The sequence below is a fragment of the Miscanthus floridulus genome, unplaced genomic scaffold (genome assembly GCF_019320115.1).
Source record: "Miscanthus floridulus cultivar M001 unplaced genomic scaffold, ASM1932011v1 fs_784_1_2, whole genome shotgun sequence".
NCBI lineage: Eukaryota > Viridiplantae > Streptophyta > Magnoliopsida > Poales > Poaceae > Miscanthus > Miscanthus floridulus.
Window position 1 is genome coordinate 1 of NW_027097266.1, and position 14,534 is coordinate 14,534.

General features: G+C 42.7%; 1 long non-coding RNA gene across 5 annotated transcripts; it reads right to left on the reverse strand.

Annotated features, from left to right (window-relative positions):
- Positions 1 to 602: 602 nt before the first annotated feature.
- On the reverse strand, positions 603 to 7,764 carry LOC136533082 (uncharacterized). Of its 5 annotated transcripts, XR_010778371.1 has the most exons (6): positions 4,024 to 7,763; positions 3,446 to 3,582; positions 2,904 to 3,145; positions 1,482 to 1,621; positions 1,286 to 1,363; positions 603 to 936 (listed from the first exon to the last, which is right to left on the reverse strand). It is a non-coding gene; the product is annotated as an uncharacterized lncRNA (long non-coding RNA). The 5 variants fall into 5 exon arrangements; XR_010778372.1 differs by lacking the exons at positions 603 to 936; positions 1,286 to 1,363; positions 1,482 to 1,621 and adding an exon at positions 1,670 to 1,926 and having other exon boundaries at positions 4,024 to 5,845; positions 7,016 to 7,764; XR_010778374.1 differs by lacking the exons at positions 603 to 936; positions 1,286 to 1,363; positions 1,482 to 1,621 and adding an exon at positions 1,672 to 1,926 and having other exon boundaries at positions 4,024 to 4,726; positions 7,016 to 7,763.
- Between the last annotated feature and the right edge of the window lie 6,770 nt (positions 7,765 to 14,534).

Below are 14,534 nucleotides of genomic sequence, written 5' to 3' on the forward strand. Positions count from 1 at the left end.
CGGTGTTGTCGATCTACTTCCCTTTGTAGCGGGGAAGCGGACGACGGGTTGTCGGCGTGGCTGGAGATGATGCGGGCGTGGTCGGAGCCAGATGTACCGTGGTCGGAGCCAGATCCACCGTGGTCGGAGCCGTATCCACCGTGGTCGGAGTCGTATCCACCGTGGTCGAAGCCGTATCCACCGTGGTCAGAGCCGTAGCCGATGCAGGTGAAGCAGCGGTCGACGCAGATTGAATCCACGCCTCCTCCGTGGTCATGTCGATGAAGTCGTCGGAGCCGGTGGTCTAGGTGATCTGACCGACGGTGAACGTGAGGCCGTTCGGTGTAGCCATGGAGCCAGGGATGATGACCATCTTGTTCGCTTGGAGAGCAGTACGCACACCCCCTACCTGGCGCGCCTCTATCGATGAAATATGATCAGCAGTCTACCTAGGGGTATGCCCAAGATAGTAGATTGTCGGTAGACAGATGCGCAAGCCACAAACAAGACGGTAACGCAAGACAGACACGAAGTTTTATCCAGGTTCGGCTGCCAAGAAGGCGTAATACCTACGTCCTGCGTCTGGTTGTATTGCTGTATGTCAATGAGAGATGTTTTTTAGAGGGGTCCCCTGCCCGCCTTATATAGTCCGGGGGACAGGGTTACAGATCTGAAAACTAATCCTAGCCAGTTACAATTACCATAGGTAGCCGGATAAGGACTCCTATTCTAACCAACCAAGATCTTGCTTGATCTCCAAATCTACCTTGACTCCTTGCGCAGGACTCCGAACAGGTTGGTCAGGCCGCGCGTCGTCTTCCAGTGGACCGGACCCCCTGATCCAGGCTGGCCCAAGCCTAGCCGTAAGGGTATAGGGGTCAATACCCCCACAAGCGGTAACAACCTTTTGCCGCTGAGACCTCATGGTTTGCCTAATCCCTCCGATGCACTCTTGTTCTTTTTTTTTATTATGAAAGGACAAGGACAACATTAGACAATATGATTTGTAGAAATACCATATATCTATCGTAACAACTGCACGCACGTGGTAACTAGTCAAAATAATACACAATACGGTTTGTAAAAATTTAACTTATTGCATATTATAACAACTACAATTGCAGTACTACATACTTGTAATTTACACTATTCCTAATTGCAACTATGATATTTGTGTTTTATTTATTTGTTTGTCATGAACAGGATAGTTCAAGAGCACTAGTGAACTACAACTGCTATGGACAAGAACAACAAAGAAAAGAAATGAATGTGAGTATCCAAAATTCTATGGACAAGTTTGGCTTACTTTGTCTTGCTTGAATATATCATTCCACTACTTTGTCTTTCTCTTTAACTCCTTGGCAAAATTCATTATAGGAAAGATCTATGTGCCACAATAAAGGAAGAAGCTTGTGACCATAATGAAGTGGCTGCAAAGTTGCATCCTTACACGGAACTAAGAGTTCATAGCACTAGGTAATAGATAAAATGGGTCTCCTTACAGTGTGTCCAAGCTCACAATGTGACCAAGCTCGGAGGGAATCTGGCCTTTGAAATTATTCGAATGAAGGTTCCTATAGTTTTTTAAGACGGAAGATGGAGTATCCAGAACACGAACTGCTCTCTTCAGAGCAGCAAGACCCTAATGTCATTGAAAATCAAAGTCACAATAAGTAAGCATTTTACAAAGAGTGACAAACACATCATACCTCAAAAGGATTTTTTCTCATATTTAGTATATATCCAGGGCACTTAGAAGTGTTGGTTTAACATCACTAATATCTGTAGGATGGTTTAACTCAAGAAAGAACATGATCTGGCGACTATCATATCATAACATATTAAAATAATAGAACAAGACAATGACATGTGCCCAATTTGTTTTGTAGTAGCATTTCTTGTTACAGCAAGGCTAAGGCCGATGTCTTTGGGAAAATCAATCAGGCCCTAGAACAACAAAGACATATAAAAATGGTCAACATAGGATAGTCTTGGACAAGCACAAAAAACATAGGATAGTCCCAGCAAATCGCTTGTGAGCATGAAAGTTTGCAACTCTTGTTCTACATCCAACATCCTTCATCTAACACAATCCCAAGCTAATCTTCTACCTCTAGCCTACTTCATATAACACAAACGTAGATTACATGAGACAATTACAATAGACAATTTTTCTATGAAAGAACAATAGACAAAATTTTCTCCCTAGACTAGCACAAGTACAAGCAAAGACGGGGAGGAGCAGCAATAACAAATACAATAGACAATTTTTTTTATGGAAGGACAATAGACAACATTTTCTCCCCAAACTAGCACAATTATAAGCAAAGATGGGGAGCAACAGCACAAAAACAATTACAATAGACAATTTTTTTCTATGGAAGGACAATAGACAAATATTGTGAAGAAATCAACACAATCACAAACATATATGGATAGGTAACCCACCATAGGTGGAGTTAAAAACTTTTAACAAACGAATAAACAATATAATATATGCATGCATATAAAAAACAATTTATTACAAAGCACCCATAAGTCCATAAGTAGCATGAAGAAGGTATAATAAAAGATTAAAGGCCTAAATATGGTCAGAAGAGATTGCCCAAAAATATAGAAAAACAAAAGTAAAAGTCAAATAATTGACCTGGACCCAAAAAAGACAGACTTTCCACTCATGGCCCAAATTTGCACAATAGACACATCAAAATTGCAGTTGTTTAACTTTGCAATTTAATGGTAACAAGTTTGAAATCAAGAAAATGGTGACTATGATGGACTACTCAAGCAACCTCATAATCACAAGTTTACACAAAGATTTGCTTAAGTTCACAAAAAAGTATTTCATAACAATATATAAGGCATTTCCATCAACTAACATATAAGGAGTGGTCATTAGGCAGTTAGGGGCTGCAACAACTCACCATAGAAAGAAAAACCCATGCATCCTCTTTACAACATCAGTAGCTTATGTGACATATTCAAAGACAACCCAAAGCTTGACCTTTATGCTTCAAAGTCTTGAAAGCAAGAACTTCAAGACTCTTCCAAAACTGGCAGAAAAAGGTGAAAAATAATAAACTCTTCTCCTTTGCTAGAATCAATTTTCCAAGCCATGATAGTACCATCAGAGTACATAATGTGTCTCCCTACCACGAACTGCAAACTATGAAGTAGACAATAAACAGAATTCAGTTATAAGCCTTGAAAAAGGGGAAAAAGAAACGACATTCATCCTAGCCCCGCATGCAATGCCCATTTGCTCTCAAAGATGTGATGTACAACATTAGAAACTACAACTAAAAGTTTATGCAATGCACAAAGATGTCATTACACTATTTGTAGATTAGATTTCATCTTTAAGAAGAGCGTGCACAGATTATTCTTGTATTCAATATTATATATAGTTACTTGAATATTCTTAAACTACTAAATTATGAATTAGGATAGGGGATCATACACATACCCACGAATTGTGTTGTGGACGTTGGTCACTGCTTACCGACTCATAGTGATACCGATCAGTAGGCCACCATTCTGATTCTTGGCAACAATGGAAAACGTTGTCCTCGCGCCTTTTGCATTTTCAATCACCTATGGTTTCTGCATAGCAAATTCATCCATCACTTACTAACTAACACCATCATAACTAACTACTAACTGAACGTGCACTCAAACTGCACCAATGCTAAGACATGACATTAAGTATATATTGATATACAACAGTTGAACTGAACCAAGTTTAGGATTTAGGCTTGATATCTACTATAGATGGATACAACAACCAATTTACAAATAACAGACTATGGCAAATTTCAGAGTGGACAAAAAATATGGCAACACACCTCAGGATCCTAATTTTCTGAGAACGAGTTACTGCTCCAATATAGGAGAACAGAGGTGGTCGCAAAAGCAGAGAACAGATCATCACATTGGATCAACCCAAACATCAAGCGCAACACCATAAGTTGGGCTTGACCAAGGGGCACGAACTACATGTAAAGATCAGGGCATCAGGCACATGGGAAAAGAAGTGACACAAACCTGAGCAACGACGGATGCGATGGTGTGGCCGGACCTGGCCTGCCTCCACGCGACGGACACGGAGGTTGGACGGCTCAACCTGATGTCTGAAGAGCCGGTTTCAGTACTGCTGCAGATTCTCCATAGCTTCATTGGCTTGACAGAGGAAGGCTTAGAGAACGCCACAAGCTGGACCTCCGCCTATTGGAGCCATCAGGACACGCATCGCTGATTTAAGCGGTGTCGCACGTCAAGTAGAATGTAGCATTGTCACATAATCCACCCCCCCTCCCCAAAAAACTGCACAAGGGAATTCCAGAAAGTTACATTCATGCATGAACTGGCTACAACAATGATCTGCAAAAAGTGACCAATGTCTAGTGAATCGAAATAAAAACTGGTTGCACATATTCTTGACCCAATATTTAAAACTGGACGTACTTTCACTACATAGTGTTAATGATTGACAATGACATAGCAGGAAGCAAATTACATCTATAGCATGATATTTTCTTTAGAATTAATAATTTGCAAATAAATAATGACACTTTAAATACTATAGTTTCCTAAATTGAGTGGCCTAAGCACAGGTTGGCTCAGAACTTGGCCATGGGATACTGTATCTGAAAATAATTTGTTAATAAAAGTATGTCCGCAACAAGAAACTACGTCCTACAATCCAATACTTGGCAAGGCACATGTCATCGAATTCCCCTTCCTGTTACTGCAGAAAATGCAAAACAAGCAGCCACTTAGATCATCTAGAAGAAAAAGACAAAACGACAAGTAAAATGGTCCAACACCAGCATATTGCATATATTCAAAACTAAAATTACGTGGTTGGATACTTGCAATTTACATTATTGCTTATTGCAATTATCTAACTAAACCTTCTATTTGATGAGTTTTCATGAAAGGTTAATAGGAACAAAGCAACACAACTACTATGAAGAAGAAATGAAGGAACACAAATTTTATTAGAGAACTAAATGAATAAGAGCACCTAAACTTACTCTGTTATGTTCAAATATCTAAATCTTTAGACTGATGAAATTAACACAACTACAAAAGAATAGTATACTGAACAGGAGTACAGGACAATCATGCCATGTTCAGATATAGTCAGAAATGATCCATTTTATAATCACACATGAGGTTCACAAAAAAAGGTATATAACAAATCATAAAAGCATTCAGCAGTTCAGCTTGACTAAGAGCATGTATTTTTCTAGCTCTACACTAGAACCACAAACAATCAGCCTACTCAGATTTATGAAAATCATGAAAAAAATCAGCATCAAGAAATGTTGCTTATCTCACACAACTTTTCCTTTGTACTAGAAAAATTCCATGGCTTTGATTTTTTCATCTGAATGCACACTTGTTTACTGAAATATACAGCTATATTGCCCTTATATGAAACTGTCGGATAGCTTGTTTAGTTCTCTGACTTGCTGCTAGAAACACCTTAATCATGGTTACTGATCCACACCCTGGGCTCAGTGGGCTAAATGCTCTAGTGCTTTATTGGAAGGGTACCTAAAAACTTCAGAGTAATGCCACATGGAATGTACCACAGATGCATAATCACACTTGTGTAAAAGAAAAGAGACAACTGCATCTCAACAGAAAATAGGAAATGTCACTAATATCGCTAGATTAAGTTAGCACAAACGTCACTCATATCGCTAGACTTTGAGTTGGTGGCCACAAATTATTCATATGCTAATCAGACTAAAAAACACATGTCTTCCAATAGTTCTACTAGATGTTACCTTGACAAAAACATGTCCCGGTCTCCAATATAGGCTTACAACAGAAAAACGTATATGCAATACTGACCCTGCTGACAACAACTATAATCTGAGTATATTTTGAGAAAGAACGGTAATTGGATGCTTGTTCAACAAAGGGGACTTTCTACCACTCAATCTGACTATGGCCAGACAACAAAACCATACTGACAAAAGACACAGCTCCAACATTTTCTATCAACCTAAACAATCGAAATGCAAGGACAAGGCAAATTTTATAATACTAAAAAGAAAACCTGAAGAATAGAAAAGCATTGTCAGAACATGCATGTGTCTGCATAGCATCAGGATATTTGGCACTAATTTATTTAATGAACCTTTGAAATCTAAACACCTGCCTTCCCAGTGCGTTAACAGACTTCTGAAAAAACAGGCCCAAGTATCCCATGTGTTCTTTGCATATGGTTTCTTTCTTTTTTCCACGGATACACTACCATACTCAAAGAAAGTCTACCCAAAATAAAGAACAACAAGCACCTCTACAATACAGAAAGGGGGTGAGAGGGGGGGAGTAACGCTCTCACCTCTCCCGGAGCAAACAGCAAGGAAACACATTAAAATAAGGGAATGCTTAATTTGCAGGCAACAACTTGATTTAGATCAGCTGAACAGTTAGCTATTCTTCAGCTTCGATCAAATGCCTTAGCTGTGAACGAAAATTAATTTACTAGCTATATACAGTAGCCACTCATCTTAATAGCACATTAGCATTCCCTTTTGTAATAGATTCAATACGAACACGCTTGTTTGAATGGAAACTACAATTTTAATCAAAGAAAATGAGGCACAACCATTTTAACTGTACAGCTCCACCTCTCTGCACAACATCAATCGGAGAAGCAAGCAAGGTAAATCAGGTCTAAACATGTACAAGCACCAAAATGAAAATATTTTGACATTTTAATGCACATGTCAGTGTTGCATATGTCTCTAGTGTGTGGCTCATACTTGCCTTGGGTTCCCGATAACAGTGGTGCGTTAGGATTCAAATCAAAGATACAATCCCTAACACGATGTTCATCACCATATCCTGTTTTCAGGCTACGCCCTGACCTTACCTTTTCCCACAAATCCCCACCCAGTCCTCAAATCAATCACAAAAATAATCCCAAATGAACTAGAAATCGAACACAAAACCCATCAATACTCACACAAAAGCATATCCTAAACAAATAGAGTCACGCAACAACAGAAATTACCTCAAAACGCCATGGGGGACAGATCGACGCCGTCAACAGCAGTAGTCATTCCGACGCCTAGAAGAGGTTCCCACCGCCAAAAGTGAGTGTATCCAGTAGCAAGGTCGACACCAGCACTTCATCTTCCCTCTACCTTGTCTCTCTCAGCAACAACATCCAAGACAATCCGGAGCCAAATACACTCAGAGTTAGGGGAGAGATGCAAGTTTCCACTCTACATTACCACTAGGCTCCCACGCCATTGTCCCCAATAGAAACATCACGCCACAGAATGCCGCCGACGTAGTAGCAGCTCCACTGCTAACACACACTCACCTCAGCGGCGCCGAGAGCAGCACAGGCCCGTTCCCCTGTCGCACCGGAGCTTGAATTTGGGCAAATCCAGCGGCGCGCGCACCTGGCCGAGACAGACGAGGGGAGCCACACGCAGGGCGCCCGCCATAGCACAGTACCAACAGCCGGTGGGTCGGCTCCCGGCTAGGGTTTAGCTCGCGGTGCGCGCCAGACTCAGAGGTCGCCGCGGCTCGCCCTCGTTCCCCACCATACAGAGAAGAGTAACGGGAGGAAACAATGGAAAACAACTATAGAAGGGCGGTGCGGGAGGGGACGGGGAGGGAGATGGCGGCGGCGGCGGAGGGGAATGAGGTGGAGCGGTGGGGCGTGAGGTGTGGGAGTGAGGTGGAGAACGCGGTGGCCGTCGCCATGGTGGTGGTGTGGGCGAGACGACGACGGACAGAGACGGGGAAATGGAGAATCAGGACAGAAGTGATTCCCAAATTGAAACAGTGACTCCCAGAGTGGGCCCAACAAATCAGCGGAAAAGGAAGCTGGACGCGAGGAGACGTCAATTGTTCATCCAACGGACACAAAATTCGTGTGATAAGAAGGAAAAAAACACACGTATGACATATAGCAATTCCCTTTCTGATTACATTGGCGTTTGCGTTACCGTTCCTAAACCAAACAGCACCTTAATGTTAATTAAATCTTCATAATTAATTTGTCTACGGGTTTATCCATACCCGCGTTGAGTCCAGCCCATGTACACAAAAATATTCTGGACCCAATCTACTACTGTCGTTTCGCCTATTCTTTCGCACGCGTGTTGAGCGATGTTGTAGCGCCATTTCATCCAACCAGATGGAGACAACCGAGGATGCACAGCGGTGCAAGCGGCAGGTGTGGCGGCAATTGCAGACGGAGCGTGCTGCGTGCGAGCAGCGCCCAGCAGCACGTCGCGGCGCTGAACCCGATCGGCCGCTGCGCGCGGCGCGCTCGCACCCTGCTATGGTCCGGTGTCTCCTAGCCGTGTGGCATGCCTACTACATACTCCCTCCATCCCACAAATCAGTTCGTTTTGGACATGATTTAGGATACCAAGGAGCAATTAAGTAGAGTGTATTTTTCCCTGTATGCCCTTATTAAATAGGGCTGTGGGTATCATTTATACACTAACCGTGCGTAGCTGGGGTGGTATGCACGCTGCCTCCTGATCTAGGAGGCCTCAGTTCGATCCCTACCACGCTCGGCATTTTTGCAAAGGTCACGAATTTTGCATGGCAATTGTGCACTCGGCCGCGTTTTTCGCCTTTGCACCGTCTTCTCCGACGCGACCTCCGCCGTCATCTTTTCCAGCGCGATGGACTCCGGCGCCGACGCGATCGAGGCGCGAGCTGCATCTGTTCAATGCACGTCCTCGTCTTGCATGCAGTCATGCGCTAGCGCCGCTCCGCGTTAATAACCCGTGCGGTAACCGAAGAGGCCGGGGCAAACTCGTCTACTTTAGCCGTGGTCCACTCAAAACGAACAGATATGTGAAAACTGATCTACAGCCCAGAACGAACTGATTTGTGGGATGGAGGGAGTAAGTTAACTTTAGGGCGGCTGCGTCAGCCATCCTTTTTAGGATGTTCCTACAGAGGGTGTCTCTGTAGGGGCGGTTTTTTGACCGCTCCTACAGTGTCCTCTGTAGGGACGGCTGGTATTTTTAGCCGCCCCTACAGTGCCCTCTGTTGGGGTGGCTGGTAATATCAGCCGCCCCTGTAGTGGACTTCTGTAAAGGCGACTGTATCACCAGTTACCCTTGTTGTATGTATTTGTAAGGGCGGTTCAATCAAGAACCGCCCCTACTGTGGATTTTTCAGCAAAAATAAATAAATAATTCAAATTCAAATCTGACCACATATATATATATATATATATATATATATATATATATATATATATATAAAATTCAAATTCGAATCTGACTGCCACAAATATACATATATACATCCACAAACACAAGACCATTATTTAGAACATCATCACAAGTCATAATTCACAAAAGTTCATCATTACAACATAGTCTATTATGAAGTCCATCATTATAACATAGTCGATTAAGAAATCCACAAGTCCACATGCAAAACAAAGTCCAAACTGTTCCAAAGTCTGATCCAAACCATACCACAAGTCTACATTTTTATCAATGGCCTAGGACTAGCCTATCAGTCTCACAAAGGTGTTGGTATAGAGGATTACTACCTAAGTCAGAAAGAAGATGATGGTAAGTGCCTTTATGGTACACAATCTGGTCCATTATGAAGTTGCAAAGGTCGCCGACCATCTCTAAGAGCTCGTCATCCTTATATGGGTTCCTTCTCGTGTCTTTATCTTTCTTCAACTACAAGAGAATAAGTTTAGGTTTACTATATCACAACATATGCGAACTTTTTATACTACGAGTGAAGAAGTTCAAACTTACTAGATTAGGGTTTCTGTTGTAGCCACCGATGGTACTCATCATAATACATGTGTAGTATCCACAATGTAGACTCCTAGGCTTCTGCTTAGGGCACTGTGTGTTTTGCATATGGAGATGTTAAGTAATGCTATTGACAGACACGTAATATATGGAGTACCAAAGTAAATGACACTTACCACACATAGAGTTTTGACATACAACTTTTTCTTCCTATTTGGATAATGCCTCCCCTTATTTTCTTAGACATAGTGTCTGAATGTCCTGTTTTAATGGTTTTAGTAAATGCAACTTGTTAGTATCCCACATTGAACCTTACAAGTATGTATACAAACATAGTAGCTAAAATAAGGATTGTCGATATGTATACGTCTTGACAATCGCTATGAAGTCTTTGTATGTCTCGACTGGAAAATCCGCTGAATCAAAGACCCATGCCATGCTATGTGAGAGCCAGACGCCTATGCAAATCCAGTGATCGCTGCATGAATTTAGTCATAGAAGGAACACATAAGCTCTTTTGCACCGAACAAAGTATATTGAACAAAGCTAAGTATACAGTCGAACTTACTTGAAGTGGTATGTTATCCATATATTATTGTGTTGTTGGAGATTTTTAAAACATAGGGCAATGTATGCCGCAACCTTGAGGGACTCTTCCAATATTTTCTTGTTCCTGATGTCCTCTTTCTCCTTAAGTGTCTTTCCACCTCTTAGTTCTTTGCAATCTAGTTTCCACTCTTTAGGGTAATTAAAATTTATTGATGCTATAGGTGAAGGGTCTATATACCCGTGTTTCAGAGCTTGCCTCTTTCTCACAAAGTCCGCTTGCATTCTACAAATCACGGCACGGGTTAGTTACAACAAAATTAAAAGATTACATTCATATCATATCGAGAGGGCAAGAACTTACAGGCACCACATGCGAATTAGATTTATTTCCATTCGTCCGAGGTGGAAGCATGCCTGGATATCCTTAAACTCAACGGCAATTTGCCCACCTAGGGCTCCAAATGTGCCGGCAGGGATTCATGCTTGTAAGATTTTTAGTTTTGTTATTTAAGCACGCAAGTACCAATCGTGGAACATTCTCATTCCACGTGGCAAGACTGTATGACTCGGTTTGGTAGGAAGTTCTTGCCTTTTTCATATTTATCCGGGCAATTATTTGACCATTTGAGGTTATCAACAGCTAGATACTAGTTAAACCCTTTGTGCAGTTTGCTAGTGGTGCCCTCCTCAGAAGCTGGTGCTCTGAATTCTTTTACTTGGTTCTTAGGCTTGAACTGGTCATGGGTCATCCACTTGTGCACTGACGAGACGTCATTAATGCCCATATACGATGGCCTTATCTTGATTGGGATTTTGTTTTGAGCTTCCCATTCGGGCACATCCTTGTCAACTTGTGCATCACCTGCTCCAGGGGCCACTTGTTCTTCACGTATTGGCTATTCACGAGGTAATTACTGTTCATGAGACACTTGTTGTTCATGTATCGGCTGCGCTTGTTGAGAAAGATGTTGCATCTCATCATGCCTTTGCTCGGTATGAGTTGGAGAAGGACGTGGCATGTCATCATGCCCATGCTCGGTACGAGGTGGAGAAGGACGTGGCATGTCATTATGCCCTTGCTCGGTACGAGGTGGAGAAGTCTCTAGCGTGTGGTGGTCATGGTCATGGGCCGGTGAGTATACCTCCCCGTCCTCGACGGGTCGCTCTAGAGGATGAACTTCAGTCGGAGTTGGTGAAGACTCGGTCAATACAATGTCCTGTCTGTGCCAGAGTATGAACTGGTTCATGACGTCTCTGAGTAACACGAGCCCCTCGGGAGTAGGGTGTTCTATCTTCCAAGTCATGAACTCAGGCTTCACGGTATGCACCTTGACCAGAGTGTAGTCCTATGGGATGTCCCTATTGTGCCACGTGCCGCCCGGAGGATGTGCCACGCCCGTTGCCACCTCAATGATCACGTTTTGCCTGCCCATCGGAACCACCAATTTGCAACTGGTTGGCGCCCGTATGCGATCGACGGGGGTTTCGATTGCATTGGAACCTTGACTGCTGGGAACATCCGGAGGGCTGCCAACTACCCTCAGTTCTCTAGGCGGCCCCATTAGTGTTTGTGGCTCCATCATAGACAGTCCTTTCTCCACCAACATCTTTTCAACTAGAGCCTTCACTTGGCGCTCAAGATTAGACTCTTGGTCTCTGCCATGTTTCTTGTACATGTGCCTCTTCTCTATGAATCCATGCTTCTAGGACATCCTCTTCCCTAGCCCCCTGGTGCGTCCTATGTGCTCGGGGTTTCCCAAGGCAACGGTAAGCTCGTCCCTCTCTCTAGAAGGGTTGAATGCGCCCTTCTCCTTGTCTTTAGCAAGTTTTAGTATCTTTGATACTACCTCTCCGGTCTTCGGCTTAGCAAACTTGAGGCTACTACCGGATGAATCCACTCTCCTCGCGTATATCCACTGTTTGAGGCGTGGCATCAACTTCGGCACTTCCGTATTCCCGGCAACTTTGGCCTCTGCGTCCATCTTCCTAAAGATCTCTTGCTTGCCAGTGTAGCCACTAGGGCCTAGATGAGGGTAGTGTTGGTTCTTCTTTGCCTGCTCGCTGTTACGGGCACTGAGGGCCAATGATGCCTCTGAAGTCTTCTCAGCCACGAGCTCCTTCCATTGACTAGGAGTTATGTTGCCATACTCATGGAAAGGAGTTAACTTCTGTTGGATAAAGTTCTTGTTCAGATCCGACCGCCAACATCAGAAGCTCTGCCCCATTATCTTAAAAGCATTTTCTTGTACCAACTCGTGTGTTCCCTCCGGTAACCTAAAGTTCTGCTTCAGCTTCTCCTATAGGTCTACCTTTTGGCTCATAGGTACAAGATTCCAACCATGGATTGATGGGTTCAACTTATCTCTAACTACAAACCCGATGTAATTACGAAATTTCGCCCTGTATGTATATGGCTAAAGGATCTGCCCATCTGGCCCGACCTCCGTTATCACATAGCATGCCTTGTCGTGATATTGGTTTGGCTTTCTAATCCCCCTCGTTTCCTCTTTGGCTAGGCAGTCTCAGTCATGGTTGTGTCCTGAGGTTGTGGAGCGGAGGCCTCATTGTGAGTATCTATGGCTCCTTCCTCTGATCTCCTTTGCCCCGCTACGTATTGTCCGGCAAGACGAGCTAGAGGCCGATGTCGTCTTTTTAGAGGTTGAGTAGGGACGACCTATGTATACGGTAGGTCAAAAGTGTTAGCAGAGGTAACATATAGCCATAGCATTAGCCAAATTTACAAGCTACTAAGGCTTTATCCGTACCTCGTCATTCGGATCAAAATCCTTGTCCAACTCATCCTCCGTTGGCCTCCGTCTAGGTTCTTGTGGGAAAGGATCCTCGGGACTTACATATCCCCTGATGAGGTATCATCATCCTCATCATCATCCCCTTCTTCTCCTTGGGCATCCTCTTCGCCTTCTCTTCCCTAGGCTCCCCCACTGGATCCTCATCATCGACAAGGTCCTCCTGAGTAAGTATCACTTCTAGACCCTTTTCTAACTCGTTATCGAACTGCTCCTGAGTAAGCTGGTCATCTAGTTCTTGCTCTCCATGGGATGGCTGCTCATCATTCATGAGGCATCGGGATGCACTCTTTGATGTTCGCGACATTTCGTGCCTTGTTCTAAGAGATGCAAGAAAAAAGTAGTATAAAGTAGTAGAAGTAGTAGTACTAGTGGTAGAAGTAGTAGTACTAGTAGTACAAGTAGTAGTACTAGTACTAGTAGTAGTACTAGTAGTAGTACTACTAGTAGTAGTAGTAGTAGTACTTATAGTAGTACTAGTAGTAGTAGTACTTGTAGTAGTAGTACTTGTAGTAGTAGTAGTCAAACAAAGAGAAAGCAGGACTAGCCCACTGCATATGCTGTATGACTCAAACAAGATGGACAGAAGAAAAGATAAGCAAAAAATTCACAGTTAGGCCAACCACTGCATATGCTGTATGACTCAAACAAGATGGACTACAAGGATGGACATAGACAAATATATGCCTACTACAAGATGGTACAGTTCATCATTTCTGCCAGAGATGAAAATGTAGAACATGACACCCAGCATCATTAATAAAATCTAAAATGAAAGGCAAAGGACTAGATATCACTATATCAGTGCATTAGAAACCTGAACATGCTTCTGTTGCTTAGTACAACAATAAGCACAGAGCTAATTCAATTTCAACATTTAAACAGTTGTTTACAAATCCAAAAGCAATTAATAAAAACATACTCCCATTGTCCCAATATATAAGACATGCATGTATTTCATGATCAAACTTTGTAATCTTTGACAACAATTAGTCTAACAATATGAAAACTTTGTGCTACATGAGTGGTTACATTGGACTTCGCGTTTAGAAATACCCTCTACTGACCAACCTTTTTTTGCCACGAAGTATAGATTATAAGAGAAATTAGCAGTCAAAGAGTGACCTCGGAGACCACACCAAATCAAACCGCGCCTTATATTTGGGAAGGAGGGGTCACTGTTTCTAGCAATGCTAGTAGTCATAGCCAGCACAATGTGTCACCAGGTTAATGTCTAGTTTGCTCTACTAAGTTTTAGCCCAGAGGACATGGTTCTATGCTAAAAATTATTATGATGGCATATTTGTGTGCCTTGATCTTGGCAACTCACTGCAAAGATAACAGAATAACTACTTCGGATTATGTTCCTGGATACCTGACAAATGGATATTGGTAATAATTATTATTCAGATTAATA